This window comes from Panthera tigris, chromosome C1, assembly GCF_018350195.1.
Source record: "Panthera tigris isolate Pti1 chromosome C1, P.tigris_Pti1_mat1.1, whole genome shotgun sequence".
Classification (NCBI taxonomy): Eukaryota; Metazoa; Chordata; class Mammalia; order Carnivora; family Felidae; genus Panthera; species Panthera tigris.
The window spans coordinates 207,021,736-207,044,480 of record NC_056667.1 but is presented as its reverse complement, the minus strand read 5'-3'; the positions used below and the strand labels follow the sequence as shown (position 1 = coordinate 207,044,480).

At 40.9% G+C, this 22,745-nt stretch overlaps 1 protein-coding gene across 1 annotated transcript in view; it reads right to left on the bottom strand.

The window, feature by feature from the left end:
- The window catches only part of NYAP2 (neuronal tyrosine-phosphorylated phosphoinositide-3-kinase adaptor 2), a 252,179-nt gene that overhangs the window by 18,459 nt on the left and 210,975 nt on the right, over positions 1–22,745 (bottom strand). The gene's annotated exons all lie outside the window — the stretch shown is intronic.

Sequence of the window (22,745 nt, the reverse complement as noted above, 5' to 3'; positions counted from 1 at the left end):
CCTGCTTAAAATTCTCTCTCTCTCTCTCTCTCTCTCTCTCTCTCTCTCCCTCCTTCCCTCCCCCATGCTCACATGCTTTTTCTCCCTAAAATAAAAATTAAAATAATAATACTAATCTTGAGAAAATGGAGCCCTACAGCTCTAGAAAAATGCAAATTATTGTCAGTAGAGTAATTCAGGAGCAGTGCCATATTTGGGACTCATGGTAAGACAGTCTGTGAATGAATAGCAACCCCTTGCCAATGTAAGAAAACCCCACACCTTATAAGGCAGGGCCTTTTCGACTAGAGCTTTTCCATACTTTTAAATCTGAGCAACCTTTTAATCTCTGTCAAAGATATATTTGGTTAATGAGGGAGAGACGTATTTTGTCAAGCTTCATAACAACTTTTAGAAGCTTCCATTGACCTTCTGACTAGAGGTATTGGAGCTCCTGAGAAGCTGTCCTGCTGTAGCCAAACACTCACTCATGACTTCTAAGACAAGGGGAAATGTTACGAGGTAGACTGGACATCAGAGTATGTCAAAAACAACGTTGCCTGCTCGATACGTCATCTCATCTCATGTCTCCATTTAAATTCACTAAAAGCACTGTGATCATTTCTATGTTACAGGTGAGGAAACTAAGGTTCCAGAGCAGGGTGGTGACAGGCAGAGAGTTTTCAGGGTTGATGGACTTCACACCATCTTTCTACACGCAGGAGAGTTCTTGAGAAGTAGAAAAAAGAGTCAATAATAAAACTGATTTGAAAAAATTTAAAACCATTAGAAATTACACTCTGAAGTAAACATGTGTTACCAATGTGTTTCCAGTTTGTAAATATTGTTTTGAGGGGCGCCTGGGTGGTTCAGTCGGTTAAGCATCTGACTTTGGCTCAGGTCATGATCTCATGGTTTAGGGGTTCGAGCCCCATCTCGGGATCTCTGCAGTCGGTGTGGTGCCTGCTTGGGATTCTCTGTCTCCTTCTCTCCGCCCCTCTCCCACTCTTTTTTTTTTCTTTCTCTCTCAAAAATAAATGAACATTTAAATAAATAAATAAGTTTTGAGTTACATTAGATAATCAACAGAATTACATAATTCAATATAATTATTATATGCTTTAATGAACATTATAGGCAAAATTTTTTAAAAGTATCCAAATACTGTATCATATATAGTACAACTTCTTACTTAGTGCACTCATTTTTTTTTCCTAGTATCATGATTTCAAATTATACAGTATTACTAATGTTTTCTTTTCTGTTTTTTTTTTCTGAAACAAGTATTTGCTTTTTTAAAACATTCTTCTAAAATGAGAACATGCCTCCAAAAACAATTGTAATGATGTCCACACTTGTCAAGCTACATTTTTCCCTGAACACAACTTGCCAAGTTTCTCATATAATATATTTAGTATCTTTCTCTTAGCTGGGACAGAAATGAAATAATTTATTCATTGTCCTTTGAGGACTGAGCAATGATAACAAAACCAATGATGTTGTCGAATCCATTTTGTCATAAATTACCATTATCCTATACTCTTTAGAACTATAATTACAACTCATCTTAATTACCACAATTTTTCAGATAAGACACCTGAGTCAGAGAGGTTAAATAATTTGTCCATGGAATTTAGCGAGGGGATAATTGAGCTAGGACTAGACTCAAAGACCCTGCATATCTGCACATTTACAACCAATCATACCATGTTCATGAGCAATGAGTTTCATAAATAATATTCTGGGAGGATGCCTCTGGGTCCCCAAAGCTTATATTTCATATCTTATCATGCAATTCAAAAACATATAGGATTCTGGAAAGAAACAAACGGTCATTATGTTTACTTTTACTCATTTAAGAAAATGCTACAAATTAAATGAAAAGTTGCCTTCCTCCCATGAAATTTTAGAAAAAGCTCTGAAAGAACTTGACCTTTGAAAATGGAAGCCATTAATTTGTTCCAAGTTTTGAGAAGAGCCATGGGCACTCTTTCACCATTAGTAAACAATGACTAATGAAAATCATTAATGTAACCTATGCAGCTTGTGAAAAAAAACATATCTTGCCAAATGATATGAGAAGGCAGTCACGGATAACCATTCATTTTACTCTAGAAATGAAGTGCCATATCGTTTCTCTTCTGTCAGCATGTAAGCCTGGAGTTTTGCCCCTCACTGCTCTAAATACAATCTACTCTAAGATCAGAATGTTATGAAAAATGTAACTCCCAGATTGTATTCCCATTTGAGTTCTCTAAATCCTGGTGACCCCCGTACCCTTGGCAAACATCCACAAATCTTCACCCCCACTGGAACCCAATAGAACCTCTGTTTCTTTCTCCACATATCACTCCCAAGAGACCCTACAAAGAGATCGGACTCGGGATATGGGATGTAACATATGTCCCACGTGTCGATTGACTAATAGCAAATATAGACAGCTTCCTGGTCTCAAGTAGCAAAAGGAGAAAAAATACACAAAGCAATGACAGGTCAGGAGTTGTGGTCATAGGACAAAGCTTCTGGACTGAGGGTAACTTTCCATCCCACACCCTGTGCTGACTCACTTTGCCCGTCTGTAGCTTCTCCAAAAATGACATACTTCACTGCTGCCCTCTGCACACTCACCAATAACAGCCCCAAGGGGCAAGTGTGAACACAAATATTTCTTCTCAAGTACTCCAGGTGTGCGAACCTTCCCCACTCCCCACCAAAGATTCCAGATAAAAGATTAATTAATAATCTCTAAGACTATTTTTAGGTTAAGTTCACAAAGCATTTTATTTGCAAACACCAGAAAATATAGTCCTTCTACACAGGTCATGTCAGGATGCCTTTTAAACCTCCAAACCCATACAACTTAATAGACATCCAAAGCCTCAAATTCTCTGCAAGTTACCCTCTCTTGAAGACACTGGTATCCTCATCCTAAGTCTTGTTAGGAGAAATGGGAGGTTTTCATTCACCTTCGCTTCTTCTCTCTACCCAGCAGCTCTCAGAGCAGGAAGCCAGTTACTAAAACTGTAATGGATCCAACTTAGGAAAATTAAGACCCTGAGCTTTGTGACTTCACCATGCTTCCTCAGCCTTCAATGGGTCTGCTGCTCACCACACAGCAAATCCGTGAGCTTCAGCTCACGTGACAGAACAGTGACAGAACACCGTTCAGCTCAGTGACAGAACACCTGCTTTGTTATTATGCCCAATATTAAGGGGGGAACAGAGAACTATGGGTGACGAGTACAGAAATGGTTGAAGAGCCCTTTGGCATTTCCCCTCCCTGCCAAGGAAGAAAGGTTGGAAGTCCAACGGCTGGGGTCCCCACTGTTTTTGCTTTGCCACACTCGTTCCTCAAAGAAGACTGAGCTTTCTAACTATCCCCTTTTTCTAAGAACTGCTCATCAGTCCTACAATTCTAGTACCAAAAGGGTTGCCTGATCACAGCCTAAGATGGTGATTTGATTTACAAGTGTCTATAACTCCTATCACTGCCTGGAAGGAGTGTAGTTTGTTATTGATCCATAGTGATAATCCAGGGATGGTGTTTATTTTTCTAAAGAGATTGTTACAAGCAGTCCAAATGCCTTTTAGGAAAATTGACTTTAATCCAGATCTCTGTCATTCCGAAATGTATTTTAAAATTCCAAAATATATTTTAAAATTGCAACTTGTTCTCTGATTCTGCCAACGTGATTGCCAAAAGCCTCTGGTAAGATATTTGGAGAAAATACTAAAATCATTTTCTGAGGAAGAGATACACTAAGTCAATAGCACCCCTGTGTGGCAGTACAAGGGCATACAAATGATAATTAAGGCCATCATTTTATAAGGGCCTTTACAACATTTTCTTCCCATAAAATTATATTTATAAAGGCCTAAAGACCCATCGACAAATCCTTTCGCTTGCCTGTGGGCAGAGCCAGACTAGTATCGGCTCATCAATTTGGGAATCTGCTATGGTTTTAAAGGTCTCCAAAGGGAAGATTTCACGACCTCTCCCGGTAAAACATTCCAGGATTTTCCTCTCTGGTCTCATAAAAATACTTTATACAACAGCATCCACCCATTTCCTCTAGTTAAACCTGCCTCTTGGGTTGAGATGAGAAACAGATGATCTCCATCCTTTATTCCTTGGCGGCCATGTATATCGTTAAAGCCGTGGAGAGGGAACCATAGCAAAGTTGTTTGAAACGGATTTGGTCAGAGGAACTCATCATGGTTTATCTACAAATCTTTCCAAGGTAGGACCCGCAATTACCAGGTCCACCGTTCAGAGCAGAGGGTGTGTTTTCGAGGGCCAGAACGTGCCAGGCAGAGCTCTTCATCTGAAGGGTGTTTCAGCTTTCCCTTATACAAGGTGAATCCCTGCGCCCTCCAACTCTGCATAGTTCTTGACTCTTCAGAGGAGGTCCTCAAACTGGCTTTAAACAAAAGATCTTTTTTTTAAATATGTACTTATCTTTGAGAGAGAGAGACAGAGAGAGACAGAGTGCAAGCAAGGGAGGGGCAGAGAGAAGAGACACAGAATCTAAAGCAGGCTCGGAGCTGCCAGCATAGAGCCCGACATGGGGATCGGACTCACAGACTGTGAGATGATGACCTCAGCCAAAGTTGGATGTTCAACCGACTGAGCCACCCAGGTGCCCCTAAACAAGAGATTTTTGAATCATAGCACCTACTAAGTTGACCTTTTTCCACCACACATCATCTGACAGTGGGACAGAACTACAAAATGTCATGTTTCTTTCTTTCAATCTTCCTTTGTTCTTCTTTAAAGTGTAGCATTATTATACATTTTCTATTACTGAACTGAAGGCTACTTTACATTTTCTTCATTTAGCACTTTAAATATTAATGAGGTTTTGATTTATTTTCTGTTATTCACTTTAGCACTTCCCTATGATTTTCAAAGTCTATCCAGTATGTGTGGGACATCTGTTTTCATAGGGCTGACATGAGAGGACCAGTCTTCTATTTTTTGTTTTCTTTCTTTCTTTCTTTCTTTCTTTCTTTCTTTCTTTCTTTCTTTCTTTTTTCCCCCATTGATTACTATTTTGTTATTGCTGTTACTTTGGGAATAAAAAAATGTAGATTTCTATTTATATCACAAGATAAGGTCTGTTTTAATAATCGAGTCAGTGTAAAGATTAGCTTTGCCTTGTATTTTTCCACGGTAGTGAATTTTTAAAGATGAATTAAACATCATGATATCTTACTGTGGTAGGTAAAGATGTAATATGCAGATATTTAATTGGGGTCCTTTAATTTTAAAACAACACAGTATAATAAATGCCAAGTTCATACTCCATAATGACTTTCTATCTTTTCTCTAAAAAGGAAAAAAGATAGATTCATGGAAGAAGAGAGATTCAATGCCTGTTCCATAAGTGCATGTACTATGTTTTATGCTTGCAGATAGATAATACATATTGGAAAAAAACAACCAACTGCTTCTCTTATCTAAAACCTTATTATAAATTAAATATGAGCCATTATTCATTTCATAGTTGGTTAGTGTTTATACTTGTCTTTAATCTTATTCTATAATGTCTGTATTAATGTATATTCAATCTATCTTAACCTAAATGAGCAAAAAAAAAAAAAAGGTGGGGCGGCAGTGGGGATACAGCATCTTTTTTTATTATTATTCATTCATATTTAAGCAGTCCCCAGCACGGAAGTCTGTACTCTCAAGATTTCCAATCCAAATAAAGGCTGTATATTAACTTTGAAATTCCTCTTCCCCCCTCTAGTGGTGATGAGCGGTACAAAACATTTGTGCTCGGTATTTGAGGCTGATCCATACAAGAAAAAACATGGCATGGGGAGTGACTGGAAAGGGTTAAAAAATCCCAGATTTGCCATTGCTAGCTATGTAAACTTGAGACTTGACCTTTTGTTTTTCAGTTTTCTCATCAGACGTAGAGAGTAACGATACAATTTGCAGACTCATTGTGATGGTCACAAAGGAAAATGTAAAGTCAAATCTATTTAGAAATTGATCAATGTTTTTTTTTTTTCCCTTTTTTTAAAAATAAAATGCAAGAGGCAAAATGTACTTAATCAGTGGATTTGGTCTTGTGGTGAACAGACTCCAACAGAGCCTCCCTGATCCCTCCCTCCTGGTACCGAGTATTTAATGTTTTTTTTATTTTATTTTATTTTTGAGACAGAGAGAGGCAGAGCATGAGCAGGGGAGGGGCAGAGAGAGAGGGAGACACAGAATCTGAAGCAGGCTCCAGGCTCTGAGCTGTCAGCACAGAGCCCGACGCGGGGCTCGAACTCACAGACTGTGAGATCATGACCTGAGCCGAAGCTGGACGCTTAACCGACTGAGCCACCCAGGCGCCCCACCGAGTATTTAGAATAGAAAAACAGCCTTTATCAAGTGATCCAACATCATGTTGCCAGTCATGGAACATTGTGTGCCATGTGATTCTCTGAGAAGACCTTCACAAGTGGTCTTCTGGCTCAAAATGTTTAACTAACTCTAGTCACAAAGGAACAATCAGATCAAAACTAAGGGTCATTCTGAAAAACAAAACAAAACAAAACTGTTCTAGACTGAAAATTTCGGCACAGTGAAAAATCATCGCAGCTCAGAAATACTCCTAATGAAAAGTAATTTTTAAAAAGACTATGAAAACTGAATGTAATATGTGATGCCAGGTTGGACCCTGGATTGGGGAAGGGCATAGTATTGGGACACTCGTAGAGATTTGAAAATCGGCTTTATATGAGGCCATAGTATTAAGTCATTAGAGTTGACTTGACTGCTTTTTGGAGTGTGACTGTTTAGAAAATATGTCCTTGGTCTTAGAGATACAGTTTAAACATTTAGAGATGAAATGTCACGATTAAAATGTGTGGGGTGTGCGTGCGTGTGCACGTGCGTGTATCGTTTATTAGGCTGAAGTTCCTCTAAACACAAAAAGTTTTATCAACCACTGAGCATCTATCAGAACACCTGGTGCTTTTCAGATGGAGAATGAGCGTTTGTTGAGTGAATGCATGAAAGCAGCTTGCAAACTCTAAAGGGCTAATGCTAATTACTGCAAAGCGTCAATGACAGTTCTACGTGGTAGTAACTAGCAATGACAGTTACTCTTATTAGTTATTAGTATTTGGTTAGTGGTACAAAAGGTGGTAGGTTAGACAGTGGGTGTGAGACACAGGCTGGAAAATGTTGTGTGAGGTAGGTGATTTTAGAGCAGGGAGGCTTTAGAAGGAAGAGGAGAAGGTAAGATGGCCCCGAATTAATTTGATCCACACTGTCTTTTTGCCCAGACCTCAAATGACTGTTGGCAGAGCTGTAGCCTGTAACAGTATCAGAGAGTTTGCACCTAGCAATATCCTGCAGCGAATCGTATTTCCTAGGGTCTAGTCGCTGTACTGGGAGCATCGAAGAGGAAAGAAAGATAAGAGGCAGGAAGAGAAGGGAGGAAAAAACATGACATGCTCTATTCCAGATCATTCTTTTCGCCTCACCCCTCCACATAATTTCTCTTCATCTCCATGGCGAGTATTGAAATGTAGCACTTCCTTAAGGACCCGGAAAATCTGTCCTGAATTTTAAAGGAAACAGGGAAAGACAAAATGCTGCCCTCTTCTGGCAGCTTTAGCAAATCTTTGCGCCCACAACTCATTACACAGCTAATAGTTGAATTAAAAGTCTCCCTTCCATGACTCTTTTTGAGAAGACAGACAGTATAGCAGGAGGGTAGACTTTCTTTTAAGTCAACATCCTATAATAGCAAATAGCTCTTTGTCACTGATAGTTCTCACACCTTTTCAAAAAACACTTTTTGGACTCTTGACTTTGGATTTAAAGTTGGCTGCAGGAATAGTTTTAGAAATTCTGCGGGCATGTAACATGTGCTCAATCACCCAAGAGACAAGTTGTCATGTGTTGAGGTCACCTGCCCTCAAAATCGGGGGCAAAACAATAGAAAAAAAAAAGACTGGATGCAAGACAGAAGGGGTTCAGCTTCAATAACCTTATGCAAAATTTTGTAAAAAGAAAATTTAAATGAAGTAGAATATATAAAGACTGTGATAGTGGGATTCACAATAAGGAATCTGTCCTTGGTCTTCACCCCTCTTCCTGGCACACTGCTCCTCAAACCCTTGGAATTACCTGCCAAGAGAACAGTAAAGGTGTCTTTTGTTATGCTAATGAGATGACTTTTGGAAAGCAGGCAGGATGGGGGGCTGCTTGCCAATGGAGCCAACCACGTGCGTGATTGGAGGGTTGGCACTTTTAGCCCCACCCACCGCCGGGGAGGGGAGAGGCCCTGGAAAATGAGTTGAATCATCAATAGTCAATGAATTAATCAATCCGACCTGTGGCATGAAGCCTTTGTGAAAACCCAAAAGGAAGAAGTTCTGGAGCTTTCTTCCACAGGTTGGTAAGTGTGTAGAGATTCAAAGAGAGAAGGGGGTTCTCAGAGAGCATTGGAAGCAGTACCTCGCTTCCCCAGAACTTGTCCTGGGGGACGAGGCACCTCTTCCATCCACTCATCCTGATTTATATTCTTTCGTAATGACCCAGTGATCTAGTAAGTAAAAGGTTTCTCTAAGTTCTGTGAGCCTCTTCAGCCAAATGCCTGAACCCAAGGAGGGGGCCGTGGGAACCTCAGATTTAGAGCCAGGTGGTCAGAAGCAGAGTGACAACCTGGACTTTCCGTTATGGCATCTGAGGTGGGGCCAGTCTTGTAGAGCCAAGCCCTTGACCTGTGGGATCTGGTGCCATCCGCAGGCAGATAATTGAGTTATCTGCAGTCAGAATTGAGTTAAGTCATAGGATACCCAGCTGGTGTTGAAGAATTGCTCGGTGGTGTGGGGGAAAACCTTCCACACATCAGAATGTGAATAGATGAACACACGATGTGGCAGGTGTCAGAAGTGTAAACGTTATGTAAGCTTTGTGTTATTTTAAAAAAATAAAATTTCAGAGTGAACTATTTGTGGGGAGAGAGCTTCATAATCACTTCCATGAGGGACCATAAAGGTCTTAATTTCCTCCAATCCCAGTTTCTGTTCTGTCCTAAATATATTCTTGCATCATTAAAGTTTACTAGTTTTCTAAAATGGGCCCCATGACATACTGTCCCTCCTTGTATTAATAAAGCTGCTTTAAAAAGAAAGAAAGAGGGGCGCCTGGGTGGCGCAGTCGGTTAAGCGTCCGACTTCAGCCAGGTCACGATCTCGCGGTCCGTGAGTTCGAGCCCCGCGTCAGGCTCTGGGCTGATGGCTCTGGGCTGATGGCTCGGAGCCTGGAGCCTGTTTCCGATTCTGTGTCTCCCTCTCTCTCTGCCCCTCCCCCGTTCATGCTCTGTCTCTCTCTGTCCCAAAAATAAAAATAAAAAACGTTGAAAAAAAAAAAAAAAGAAAGAAAGAAAAATTTTAGGAATGAATTTAATAGGTATTTCCCTTTTCCTGTGAATTGCAGTCGTTGTTTTATCTCCCTCGGTGGCCCTTGAATTTTAAATCTCTTCTCTAACATTTAGTTGTCTCTCATCCTCCACCAGCAGGTAAAAACAGTAAACTGATGGAGGTGGGCATATGTCAGGACTATGCGCAGAGCCACCTGTCAGGAGCCCGAATGCTTCTGCAAATTATTATAACAGCTTTACAATGAGATGCTTATCTGTTTCCACCTGTAGCATTAATTTATTCATTCAGTATGTACAAGACGACTAGAGATTTCTAAGATGAAAATATACACCCCAGCCCTTAAAGAGCCAGACACTTATAATCTGCATCTTTGGAATTAAAAAAGAGGCTCTTTGGAAAAATGAAAAAAAAAAGGAGGGGGGGAGGATTCCATGGTCAAATGTATTTGAGGAACGTGACATGGTACAGCCTCCTCTTTGTAATTTCCAATCCACAACTGCAAATTGAAAACTCTGAGAGCAAAGGAATCTTTCTAACCTGACCTTTCCCCAGATTGCTTTTTCCGGGTATCAGAACAGAGGCTAACATCCTCAGACAATGTTCTCCTTTAGGATGTGGGAAACAAAGACAGAAGAAAAAAAATAAATAAATTTCCATACAACTCACAGCCTGCTGGCAAGTCCTTGAGACAGGCAGACAGACCTTCCTCTAGGAACTCAGCTACTTGGATGATGACACTTTGCTAGGGGCAAAAGCAATCTTAGCTTAACATTATCTCGACCCTCCAGGATCCCCTGAGTCTATTTTAACATATAAAACCTCCTTTGGAAACTTCCTTTATCTCTACCCCCTAAGTTATAGATTGGCAATCAGCAATCATACTCCAAGCTTATGGCCCCCTGATATACATCTGAAGGGTCTCATGACTGAGTTTTTACTCAACAGTAATAAATGACCTTTTCCTAACAGCAGCTAGCCCCTCAAGGTCCTGGAAACCTTGTTTCCAAAATACCTTAAAGACTTATTCTATCCCTAACCCCCTCCTAACCTGCAAGTGTATAATCAGTCACTCCTCATAATCCTTGGGCAGCTCTTTCTGCCCATGGGTCCTGTCTCTGTCCTTTAATAAAACCACCTTTTTGCACCAAAGATGTCTCAAGAATTCTTTCTCGGCCGTCGGCTCTGAACCCGAACACTCTCCCCTTTACTTTATATAAAAATAAGGCGTAGTAAGTACAAAGTACAGGGAGATATGGGGATGGGAGATATGCCTGGGAGGGTTGTGGTCGGAGACCACAACCATTCAAACTCTCACCCTATGTCTAGGAGCCATCACAACCCTATTTACAGCTGTCTGTGCTCTCACACCGATTCCAGGTTTGATGTACAGATAAGCACTGGTTTCCAGGACCCCAAGATTAGGGAGGGTGTTCCAAGAAGAAGTAAATGTTAGGCAAATCTTGGAGGCATCCCTGGGACATTTGAAAGTGAGAAAGAACCGTGCAGGGTATGTAGTTAGGCAGGAGATGGACCAGATAGGGTGCTGGAGAATGAAGGTGGACAGAAAGACCAGGGCCGATCATACAGGTCTTGAAATCCAGGCAAAGCCCTTTATCGTCCATCCTGTAAGCAATGGGCACACTTTACAGAATTTTACACTGAGGAGTCAACACATAGTCTCTTGTGGCGTGGAGGCTAGATATGGGGACAAGTCGAGAGAATGGTCACCCATTGGGGAAAAGGATGAACCTGTCATAAAACCTCATGATCACTCTCCAAGACACCTTTGGGTCTGAGAGAAGCCAGAACCTAGAGTGTTTGGAGCGGCCCCAGTCTTGCCGTCTCCTGCTCTCCTGTCCTGTGGCCTGTCCTGTTCCCCCCTAAGGCTTCCGGACAGTGCCTTGCACTTCTTTGCTCAAAGTTAAATGTTAAAAAAAAAAGGGGGGGGGGCTACGTGTTAAATAATAAATGATTGAAAATAAGCATTTACATTGAAATATTCTAGCTTAAAATGTCATTTTACATTCATTATCTCATTTCATATGGATGTAGAAATCAAAAGACCTGGAAATTCCACGAGGTCTGGGAAAAGCAACCATGGATGTTAAGTGCTTCCAATGCAAGACTTCGCCAAAGGTTCCTTGTTTCATTATTTGTTAGCATCGGTCAAGCGACAGCACAGTTTGGGTTCCTCTCTAGATTGCATCCTGAAGGAGAAGTGACTGACCGCAAAGGCTACTCCCGAAGAGCCTCAGCGCTTTCATGGGCAAAGGTGACTGGGCTGGGTATGATCCCTCTTGACACCTTGTGGCCCTTCAAGTAACTTCCGCATTTCCTGGGAACTAAGTCATTAAATTCAGTATTCCAAATACGATCCCTGTCAAAATAGCTGACAACTAGGGATTATTAACTACCTCTAATGCAGCATTTATTTTAGGAAACAAAGGCTTTGAAGTGACAGTCTGGTTGCTTCCTCCCCCTTTAAAGTGTCTGTTCACAGATTCCCCGTGGAAGCCCAGAAGCTGGATAAATCATGGTGAATACATTATTTGTCTTTTGTGTGCTGTTGGTTAAATCTACATCAGTGCTCTAGAAGCTGTGTGTACGTGTGCATGTGTGTGAAGGGGTGCATTTTCTTTTCAGTGTGTGCAAAGAATAAGATATGCTCAGGTGTCCGCGTTCCTACTTGTGCACGTGCACACACTCACGCACACGCACCCACGCTTCCACGGCTGGTTTCTCTCAACAGCAATCCACGGTCCATAAGAGAATGAAACAGTCAATGTCATTGAGCCTCCTCCCAGGGGCTACATTCCCAGCCTTGCTTCACTCTTGGAGATCCTGCTCTGAGGTGGTACCTTGTTCAGTTGAAGTCTTAGTTGAGTTTGCCCCTCTGTTATGCTAGCTCTTAATCTAGAGAGGTTCAAAGGCAAGACCCAGGAAAATCAAAGAATGATTAAATAAATCAATGAATGACATTAATAGAAATGAAGGAAGGTGGGTTTTACAAAGAGAGCACATTCAGAAGGGCAGCTATTTCTGGTAGAAAAGAAAACAAACATGTAGTAGACAGAACCACCAGGGCTCATACCTCCTGTCCACATAGCCACTACTAGCAATGAGACCTTCAACAGGTGACATACTCTCTAGCCTTGGTTTTCCCATCAGTGAAATGGGGATAATGTTATCTGCTGCATATGTAGGTTGTGAGAATAAAATTAGGTAATAAAACATCTTGAACACTGTGCCGAGCATATAGTAGGCACTCAACAAAAGCCATTTTATTTATTTATTAAAAAAATTTTTTAATGTTTATTTTTGAGAGACATCCAGACAGAGAGACAGAGCATGAGTGGGGGAGGGGCAGAGAGAGACAGAGACACAAAATCCGAAGCAGGCTCTAGGCTCCGAGCTGTCAGCACAGAGACCAATGTGGGACTCGAACTCACAAGCTGTGAGATCATGACCTGAGCTGAAGTCAGACAGTTAACTGATTGAGCCACCCAGATGCTCTTCAACAAAAGCCATTTTACAAATTGACTTTCTTTGGAGAAGATGCTTTCAACCAGAAAGATAATGTTTATTTGCAGTACAGAACAGAGAACAACAATTTGCCCATAGATGAAGAACAGAAAGTGGTGGGAAAAGGAAAGATTTCTAATGCTTCTTGACTAAGGCACTCATAATGTGGGTGTATTTATTGAGTCTAGGGTAGTATAACCCAACCGGACATTAATGTAGCATAAAGGTTTCCTCCTAATCTACATGCAATTTAAGTTGGAGGTAATTTTACCCACTAGTTAGGGAGGCTTCTCTTTTCAGAAAAGAATCCTAAGTGATATGTTTCAAATATGTTCATGATAAACAAAAGCAATCAACAGGAATTCTTTCATTCAGCCAGTCGAGTTTTCTCTGCTAGCTTTCTTTTCAGAATGCAATATAGGAAAAATGATCTCCTTTCCAAGAGGCTCAGGTTGGATTGAGAAAATTACAACGCACAGAAGAGGTCATAAGTCCTAATGAAAATGCCTGCATCTCATCATAAATGATGCACAACATTCAGAGATCACTGGCCGTGGTTTGTCATACCTCTCCCCACAAAAGTACAGAAAGGTATATTTAAAAGTTAGATAACCTAGGGACGCCTGGCTGGCGGTAGGTTTAAGCGTCTGACTTTGGCTCAGGTCATGATCTCATGACCCCATGTCATGCCCCGTGTCGGGCTCTGTGAGAACAGCTCAGAGCCTGGAGCCTGATTCAGATTCTGAGTCTCCCTCATTCTCTCTGGCCCTCCTCTACTCGTGCTCTGTCTCTGTCTCTCTCTCTCAAAAATAAATAAGCATTAAAAAAATTTTTTTAAGTTAGATAACCTAAAATTGCAACACTAAAGTCATGAACATTATCCAAAACAAATATCAAAAGTATTCATTGTGGGTTCTTATAAGCATTATGGTTATTATCGCAAACAGCATATTTTCTCTGTCATAAAGCAGTTTTGTTGGATTCATTTATTTTTAGAACCCAAGTACAGATTGCAAAGCACGCTCTGGACGCTAGGTGGCGCTATGGGTCCGCCTCACGTTACAGTACTTTCCCCACGTTAGATGGGCCAGCCCCATCCAAAGCCTGCTACTCGTTTCAGTAGTTAAAGTCCATGATGACGGTTTCTGTGGACTTCCGCTAACAACTGGCAGCAAAACACCACCATAGCATTTAGCTCTCAAATGGAGCTATCAATCTGTAAAGCCTTAATGGTCCTTCAAAGGCTATCTATTTGTATACAACTCCCACAAGCTCTACCATGATAAATTGATCATTTCTTCTCTAGACTGAGCCAAAGCCTCACTTTTAAGTATACCGGACATTTGGAATAAGTCTAGCAGTGAAATATTTTCGACAGCGCCCCCACCCCCGACTTTCTATTTTCCAATTGTTGAATAAAAATTGACACAAAATTGGGGACTTGAAAGATCAGCTTGAAAACACCTGGAATAAACTGAAGGGACTGATGTGATTTAAAATCGTCGGCTTTACTTTCCCGGACACATCCATGTTATCGTTAGTTTAGTAAAGAAGGACACCCAGGGCGTTTAAAGAGGAATAAAGGAAGCTAGAAAGGACTAAACAATATTGATTCCACTGTCTGTGACCTGGCTGAAGAAATACAACATGGTGGGGCACCTGGGTGGCTCAGTGGGTTAAGCGTCCGACTTCAGCTCAGGTCAAGAGCTCACTGTTCCTGAGTCTCGAGCCCCCCGTCGGGCTCTGGGCTGACGGCTCGGAGCCCGGAGCCTGCTTCGGATTCTGTGTCTCCCCCTCTCTCTGCCCCTCCCCTGCTTGCGCTCTGTCTCCTTTCACCTCAAATATAAATAAGCATAAAAAAAAAAGAAATACAAAATGGTGCCATCTGACCCCATGTATCTGGACTAGTCTTGGCACACGTCCCCTCTGCAAGACACGGGTTAGAAGTCAGGTGTTTAAAACCATGGTCTGGGAAAGCTTTAAGTGTGGAAGTGGGTAACGAGCTTAACCTGTCTCTCTATACCTGTCGTCCTGGCCCCAGCAAGTAATGGCTTCCTCAGCAGTGGGAACATTTTCCTCACGTTCATTCATACTTGAACTCAAATAGGAGAGCAAAGTGGTACTGGGGGCAGGTGGAATTCTGAGACGATAGCCTTAGTTGGTTTCTACTCACTTGGCTTCCAAGGCACACATGAGACTGATAAGGTAGGAAGAAATGCCCAGTGCGGACTCCTGTTATGTAGTGAATCACCGAGTACCTAATTTCCTATTTGGAAAAGGAACAATGAATCCAGTCATATCAAGTACACCAAGGAGGGTGTGGGAAAAACCAATTCAGCTCAGAAGCTTGGCAAGAGGGAGACAGAGGCACTGTCCAGAGAATTTAAAATCAGTAATAAAACTGACTAAGGGTCTGTCTGCCTTTTCTTATTATCACGAACTAGCAGTTCTGTGCAAGGTCCACAGGGTGGATGCAACCATTCCCTCCGTGCCCACCCCCTTCGGAATCCCACGGATTAGAATGACTCTCCCACTTAGAATTTTCTAGCAAGCAGGAAAGTTGACTCTTCGGAAGAAGGAAAAGCTATACGGGAAAAGAGAAAGAATGAGTATTTTTCTAGCAGTTTGTGTCTGTCTATCCCAGACTTTCCCTACATATGCTATCTCATTAATCCTCAACAACAACAACAACAACATCAGCTATACCAGGCAGGTAACACCGCGCCCATTTTACGGATAAGAAAACAGACTCCGGAAAGTTGAACAATGTCTTCAAGGTCACAAGCCACTAATTGGTGGATTCAAGAGTCTAATAGTCATAATCTAATCGAATCCACCTCAAAAGCTCAGGTTTTCATCCAGCTGAGTAGCTAAGATCACAGACTGACATCTAACAGGTCCGAAACTTGGACAAGGTACTTGAATACCTCGGTTGTAATGTGGGATGGCAATGGTACCCACTGGTTGAACTGTTGAGAGCTTGCCTGCAGTGATGTGGGGAAGCTCTCAGAACAGTCCTGGAATACAATAAACACATCAGAGATGGCAATAAGCGGCACGTGGCTTTCGTCATGCTAAACCTCACTGAAGAAATCCAAACAATGAATGTTTGGTCTTTTCCACGAGTTCAAGGATGCTGGCTATAGACTTTAGATACTTCACACTTTTACCTGCAGCTCTGGTGGGCTCTGGTGGGTGGGGTTATCAACTCTGATGCTGAGGATACACACACACATATCAGGGACTCCGGCAGTCAGAGGGTGTACAATCTCACAGTCCCTTTGTCCCCATCCCCACCTCTCTGTGTCAGTTGGTTCCTGACTTCTTCTAGAACGTCCTCATTTGGTACACTCTGCCTCCTATTCTAAAGGAATAAATGGCAAGATTATATGTGTGGGGGTCAGGGGTTGGCAGAAGGGCACGGGGATACATTTGTTTCAGTTCATCCTATTCAATAATGGAGTGACTGCGAGACTGCTCATGAGAATACTGCTCTCTAAAAGATGATTTCCGAATATTTTGCCGCCTGAAATATACAAAAGTTAACACAGGATGATGTCTGAATAACAGGTCAGATTTCTGAGCTATACTGTAGTGTGTTGTGAAAAGCAATCGGAGTCCCTGCTCCTTGAATTCTTTGTATAAAAGTGGAAACCAAATAATGCCAATATTTCATTAAACATATTACTGGATTTGTCTATTACTTAAAAGTAACAACAAAATTTTGGGTTTTTTTTCTTTAAACATGAAAACAATTGTAGAGAGTCTTATAGGGTACTAAAGCCTAATATTTATATAAAGCAATCAGACAGGATTATTGAGAGCACACATAAGATAATGCTTTTTGTTTGTTTGTTTTTGCTTTTGGACACCTGCATTATTGTAATGCACTTTTGCCATAATGCATGGCAAGAGATCAATATAAACACTGACATTTTTAATTATAATATGAATTTATTCCACATTTCACAGGGCTAGGTCCAATCTCTTCAGTAAATATCATTATTATAACAAATAACTATAATTTCTTTGTAACATAATCTTTGTTAACATAACACTTTATTTTACAATTTTAACTTAGTACAGGTAAACCCTTCTCGAGCATGATGATGGTTGCCTTGTAAAGGTAGCAGGGTTTTTCAAGTATCCTTGTTGAGTTTTTACATATTTGGAAATACATGTCAGTCAACTTGTATGCAGAATGAAGCAAACAATAGGAGTCATTGTAAAATCTATCCCATGGCCTGAAGGAAACTCTGTGGTGGGAAGCTATGTGTTAATGAAGTGAGTTCAACATTTGCTGCTTGGTTGTGTGTTCTGTTTCTGCCTTTCCCCCATTCCCATCATGCACTGTAATAATGAGCATACAATCGAATCAGCTGTGTAAAGTACAAAGACAATGCAGAACATTCTCTCGGATCAGGTCTCATAAGAGTAACTGGAATAGTCACAGGGTCTTAACAACAACAACAACAAAAGTTTGTTCAACATTTGAAAAAGAGATGCCAGAAAAGGACCCCTTTCTTGTGTTAAGTTGGGGTGGCACAGGCCATATTCTGTTCCCTCCTTGCCTAACACTGTTCCCTCCCACCCACCATAAGACTTCAGCTTCTAGATAGCAAACATTTGAAAATATATATACAACTGATCAGATGAAACCTCTTAATACATATGTTCTAGGTCTATAAGGCTTAACGCCAGAATAAAGGATGTATAGTCTTGGCAAAACAAGCCACATCCATGCTAATGGTGGCATGAAAATTCTAAGGAGAAAGCATCATTAAGGCTTCTTTATTCTTAGCGTTTGTTTCTTCTATTTTTCTACTTGCTCCCATGTATTGAAGGTGAAGTTAAATTAGAACACATCCTTTAAGGTTACATTATTCAGAGATGTAGGTAGGCATTGAGTGGATGGAATCAGAATTCCCACGTCCTAGTTTGAGTATTTATGTTGATATACTCGGCCTCCCTTTGTCTTTCACCTTCCTTATGCTTTTCAGGCTCCGACAAGTTCTATGTACAGATGTTCTGACTATCTGGAAAATTAAATGAAAGCCCAGAACTGACAGAGACCCTGAGACAGAGTGGTGATCTTCTCAAAGCTTTAAGACAAAGCATTACTGAGACTGTGGGGCCAATCAACACATCCCACTGCATCGGAGGTAGAAAATTAAGGAAAGGGTCAGTGTTAGATTGTGTGAGAAAAACTTTTTTTCAAGGACATATATAGAGCGACATTTATCAAGGGAGAAACTTTGTGAGTCAGCAAAGATCAATGATTCTCACACAGTGTGCTGGCCATTAGAGGTATGCCCCTGAATTGGGCACAGAATCATATATACTGATCCCTAATCCGTATCTTTGAATGATTTAATTTCCTTTTTTTATAAGGGTATCTCAAAAATAACTTTGACATCCAGGCATGGCCAGAACACATGCTGGACATGTGCCAAGCTTTGGCCACCCCAACATGCTCTTTCTAGAAGAGAAAAGCTGGCCTGATGCTGGCTTGCAGACGTAGCTATGGCATCCATGAGGAAAGAGAACATGTTCTACTCTGCAGTCAGCCCAGGCTGGCTCTCATTACGCCCCAGCAGGATCATCAAATATCGAAAGAGGATGTTAGGAGCTTGGAAAGGGTCCAGAGGACTGGCACTGAAAGGAATAAATGTTTGAGAAATCATACTGAAGGGGCAGGCTGAATGGACCTGGGGTGCTTGCCCGGCTAACAGCTTGTGAGGACACAGAAAAGACGCCGGGGTGAGGCCTGTCCTAGGTAGTGAAGAGGCATCTGTCATGGCACAGAGGGCCCACAGAACAAGAGATAACGGCTTCAGAGGTGACTGTGAAATTTCCAAAGAGATTTGGGTCTGTCAGCCTTTGAAATGTATGTCCAAAGGACAGTAGAGACAGCCTTTTCCCAACCCCTCCCCAAGATCAAGGATCATCAGAGATAATCCAGGTTAGAAAGATCAACTAGCCAGCCTCAGGGAGAAGGTGAAGTCTCATTTCAACACTTAGATCACTGTTATGGCGATGTGATGCTGTGATGTGATGTGATGTGATCACTACTCTGGGATTCTCTGATTTGACACGGGGATGTGTTACCTAACAAATGTGAAGTGGGTACATTCACAAGTGATTGAGTGTGCAAGTGTGAGCGTCTGTGTGTATCATGGAGCGTAAGTGTATGTAAATGTCAGTGTCTACGTGAATGTGTACGTGCGTGTGCGAGCGCGTCCGCAAGTGTGTATTTGTGTGAGTGTGTGGACAGTGGAGGGTGTGGTGCTCATCTCCTTCCTTCCTTGAAACACAAATACAAACGTTCTTTGGGAACATTTTTCCAAGGAAAACTGGCACTTCTGTTTAGAGACACAGCCTCGCGGCACCCTTCTTGCAAGAAAGCGTGGCTCTCATGTGGCCAAGAGCATTAGCGGCTGTCCCATCACCTGCTGCAGCAAGACCACAGATGGTATGATTGCCAATGGAATGGGGGTCCCATTCCCAGAGGTAGGCTTGTTCTCGGCCGAATCAGGGGCATGACATGAACTCCCCTTTCTACTGTCTACAAAGGTGGCCGCCCCCTTTCTTCTGAACACATGGCTTTCCACTTTATTATGTAAGGAAAAAAGAGAAAGTTACATGTGCTCCAAGTTCAATGTGACCACTAGACAGTTTTGCTTTTATAACTAAGGAAAAGAAAAGGTTTTATTTTTTCATAGGAGGCACAGAAGTTCGGTTTAATTTCCAAAGATCTACATTCAGACAAATGCCAAAATATGCGGCTTCGTGGCAATAAAATTCCTGCCCCTTGTCTAGTCTACTTATTCTGGAGTGAATTCACAAAGAAAGTAATGTGTTTTCATCTCTCTGAATTTCAAAGAATATTGGACTCTACATGCTTTACAACTCAACTTCTTTCCTGAGCTTTACATTTTAACTTACGTCTTTTGAACTTCCAGTCAGATAAGATTATGTATTTCTACAAATCTTGCCTCTGCTGTAGTTACCTGAGACCAAAAGATTGCAAAATCAAGCAATGTTATCTTGACCTTTGTTGGCACACAAATGCCGATGGTAGGCAGTCACTGTTGGCCCTAGGCTCCTCTGTTGCTCAGTCAGTTAAGGACTGTCTCTAGATTCTTTGGGGGTGGACAGTCATTATTGGCCTAGGCCTGGAGGGCCACTGTGGGCACCTCTGTATTTTTCTGCTGGAGCAGTATCAGGCACTTCCACATCCCCTTCGTGCAGTACTTCTGAGAAAGCTCCTACCATGACATGTAACGGCAAGTCAAAAGCTTTTACTGAAGAAATGGAAAAGGGATCAGATATGAACAATCTGAAAGAAAGCACAGTGCCTTCTCTAGGAACGGTAATGCCCCTTAATATGGCTGAAATGGCACAGGCATCCTAAAGCCAACTTTCTCAGCTCATAAGCACCCATTGGAATTATTTTAGGGATTGGTGATTGCTTTTGTTTGTTTGAAAGAGATCACGTGGTTTTCCATGATTTTCTAACGAGAGGTGGATTCATCTCTTATTACACATTCTGTTATTAAATAATTACTGGGAATCCTGGTATCCAAAGTGAGGGGGGGGGATATTTATTTGATAATGGTAGGTGTTGCATAGCCTAGTTGGTGTATGAATATTCACTCTTACAGTCAACAAGTCAACACCGCCTTGGGTTACTGAAGAAAGGGCAGTGTCATCAACACAACAAAGGGTTGTCACTTAGACATCTCAGTCGAGGGTCTGAGAACTGGGTGAGAAGAGATCCTCAACAGGTAACCATTGACTTTAGTCCTAAGTCATAGGAATGCAAAGCAAGGATCTTCTGAGCCGTATTCACTTCTTTAGTACAAGAACAGGCAAATACTACAACCAGTCACAAGCCACAGAAGAGAGTCTCAGAGGCTAGCCTTCTAGTCCAGAGCCCTGACAGCCTATCTACCATATGGATGTGGGCCAGAATTTCTGCTGGTTGGGGCTTTCTCATGTTGCTATATTTTGAAGAATAAAGAGTATGCCATCAGGTGAATAAAGAGTTGGTAATGCGAAAGCACAAAAATCCTGTCTTGTTTTTATTTCAGAAGTTTATCCCAGGAAACTGCTATCATTTTAACCCAGGGACCCTTACAATTAAAGGGGTTTAGGATGAAGCAACTATAAAGATAATTAGGAAAAAAGCAAAACAAAACAAAGAACACAAAACCTCCCCGTGATACTGAGGGTAATGTAATAGCAAGGTACATGTCCTTGGAAAATCATTTATATTAATGCAATCTCCTGACAGCTAAATTTCTCCCCTTTCTGGATTCAATTTTTAAATTTTTAAATATCAGTAAATGTAATTTTTTGAAATAGCTCTGAATCAACTAAGAAATTAATTTTATCTCAGCGAGGTTAATTACATTATTTATTTATTAATTCCTTGTCCTATTGTTTCTTCTTTTTTTTTACCCCCAAAGTGTTTGAGCTGGATACATTTAGTTATGAAAGCATTTAACATTTTAAATTAAGACACGAAGAAATCTAAATGACACTTGAGATGCCCTTGAGAGAAGCCTCTCATCTCTCGTGTTTATAGATAACTCATAGATTCATAAATCAAATCCTGTGCACATTTAAGCCAGACCAAAAACTAAACAGCACCATGTCTCCCACTAGAAAAAAAATGCAATTATTCTGCTTAGTTATGTTTTTAAAATCGCTTGACATTTTAAATAATTGATGAATATGTAATTTGCTAATCAGTAACGGACAGTTCCCATGGAGGTACCCTCACGAGTTTTATAATTTACTATTTCAGAACAGTTTTATGAGTGCAAAGATTAAAGCTGGGAAGTGGAGAGAAATCACTCCAGGACGACATTATCCTATTTAACACCCGTAATACTTAACACTAACAACAATTAAGTTTCACAAATTAAGTCAATGTACTGAATTTCTATTGGGTGAGTTATACACAGACATTTATGTGTCGTGATTATTCCCCAGAGACAACCATGTACCCAAGTGAACATCAGAGCAACATACTCTTACTGTAAAGGATTAAATGATATTTTAGTTTATGGCTTTATTTCTTGTCTCTTTTCTCCAAGCGATAATAGAGATCTTATTTACCATGCATGAACACTTACATTCTCTTTCTGAGAACATTTCTGATGTTGTTGGTGTAAGAGAGGAAAATCATTTATTTAAAGATCGCCTTATTAATCTACAGTTTTTGGTAAATATCTAGATTATCTGGTCGGTCAATTTGTCTTTATAGCCTAAGAAAGAAGACTGGCTGCCATGTTCAACCCAGATGAGTTGGTATATGAATATTTATAAGGACATCGATATCCAGTGTCTTACAATCATGCTCCAAGCTAAATAGAAATAAAAGCAAAACGGCCACAAATATTACAATCTAATAGGATAAGAGCTGAAAGATATGTACAAATTCATTGACAACATCTGTGCAAGTGTTATAGACAAAACATTTAAAAAGAAATCTACATGAAACAAAGTAGATAAATTTATCAAATGTTGATAAATTTTCAGAGACAGTATAAAAGTACACAAAACATGGAAGAGAGGAAGAGCTTTTTAAAAAAAAAATAACCACTAAGCCAATACATAGAGTACAAATTTACTACATTAATATTACAGAATGATGGGAACCAGAGACAAAAAAAACGATTTGGTAACAAACAGCAAAGGAAGTTTCACCAGTCACAGAGAAGAAAGACTTTCCCTTCCGGATGAGAACACAGACCGCCACAACTCACCCCCTCCACCCATACACACATAGAAAAATAAAAGCAAACGCAAGAGTTGTCTACGGCAACACAGGACAGACA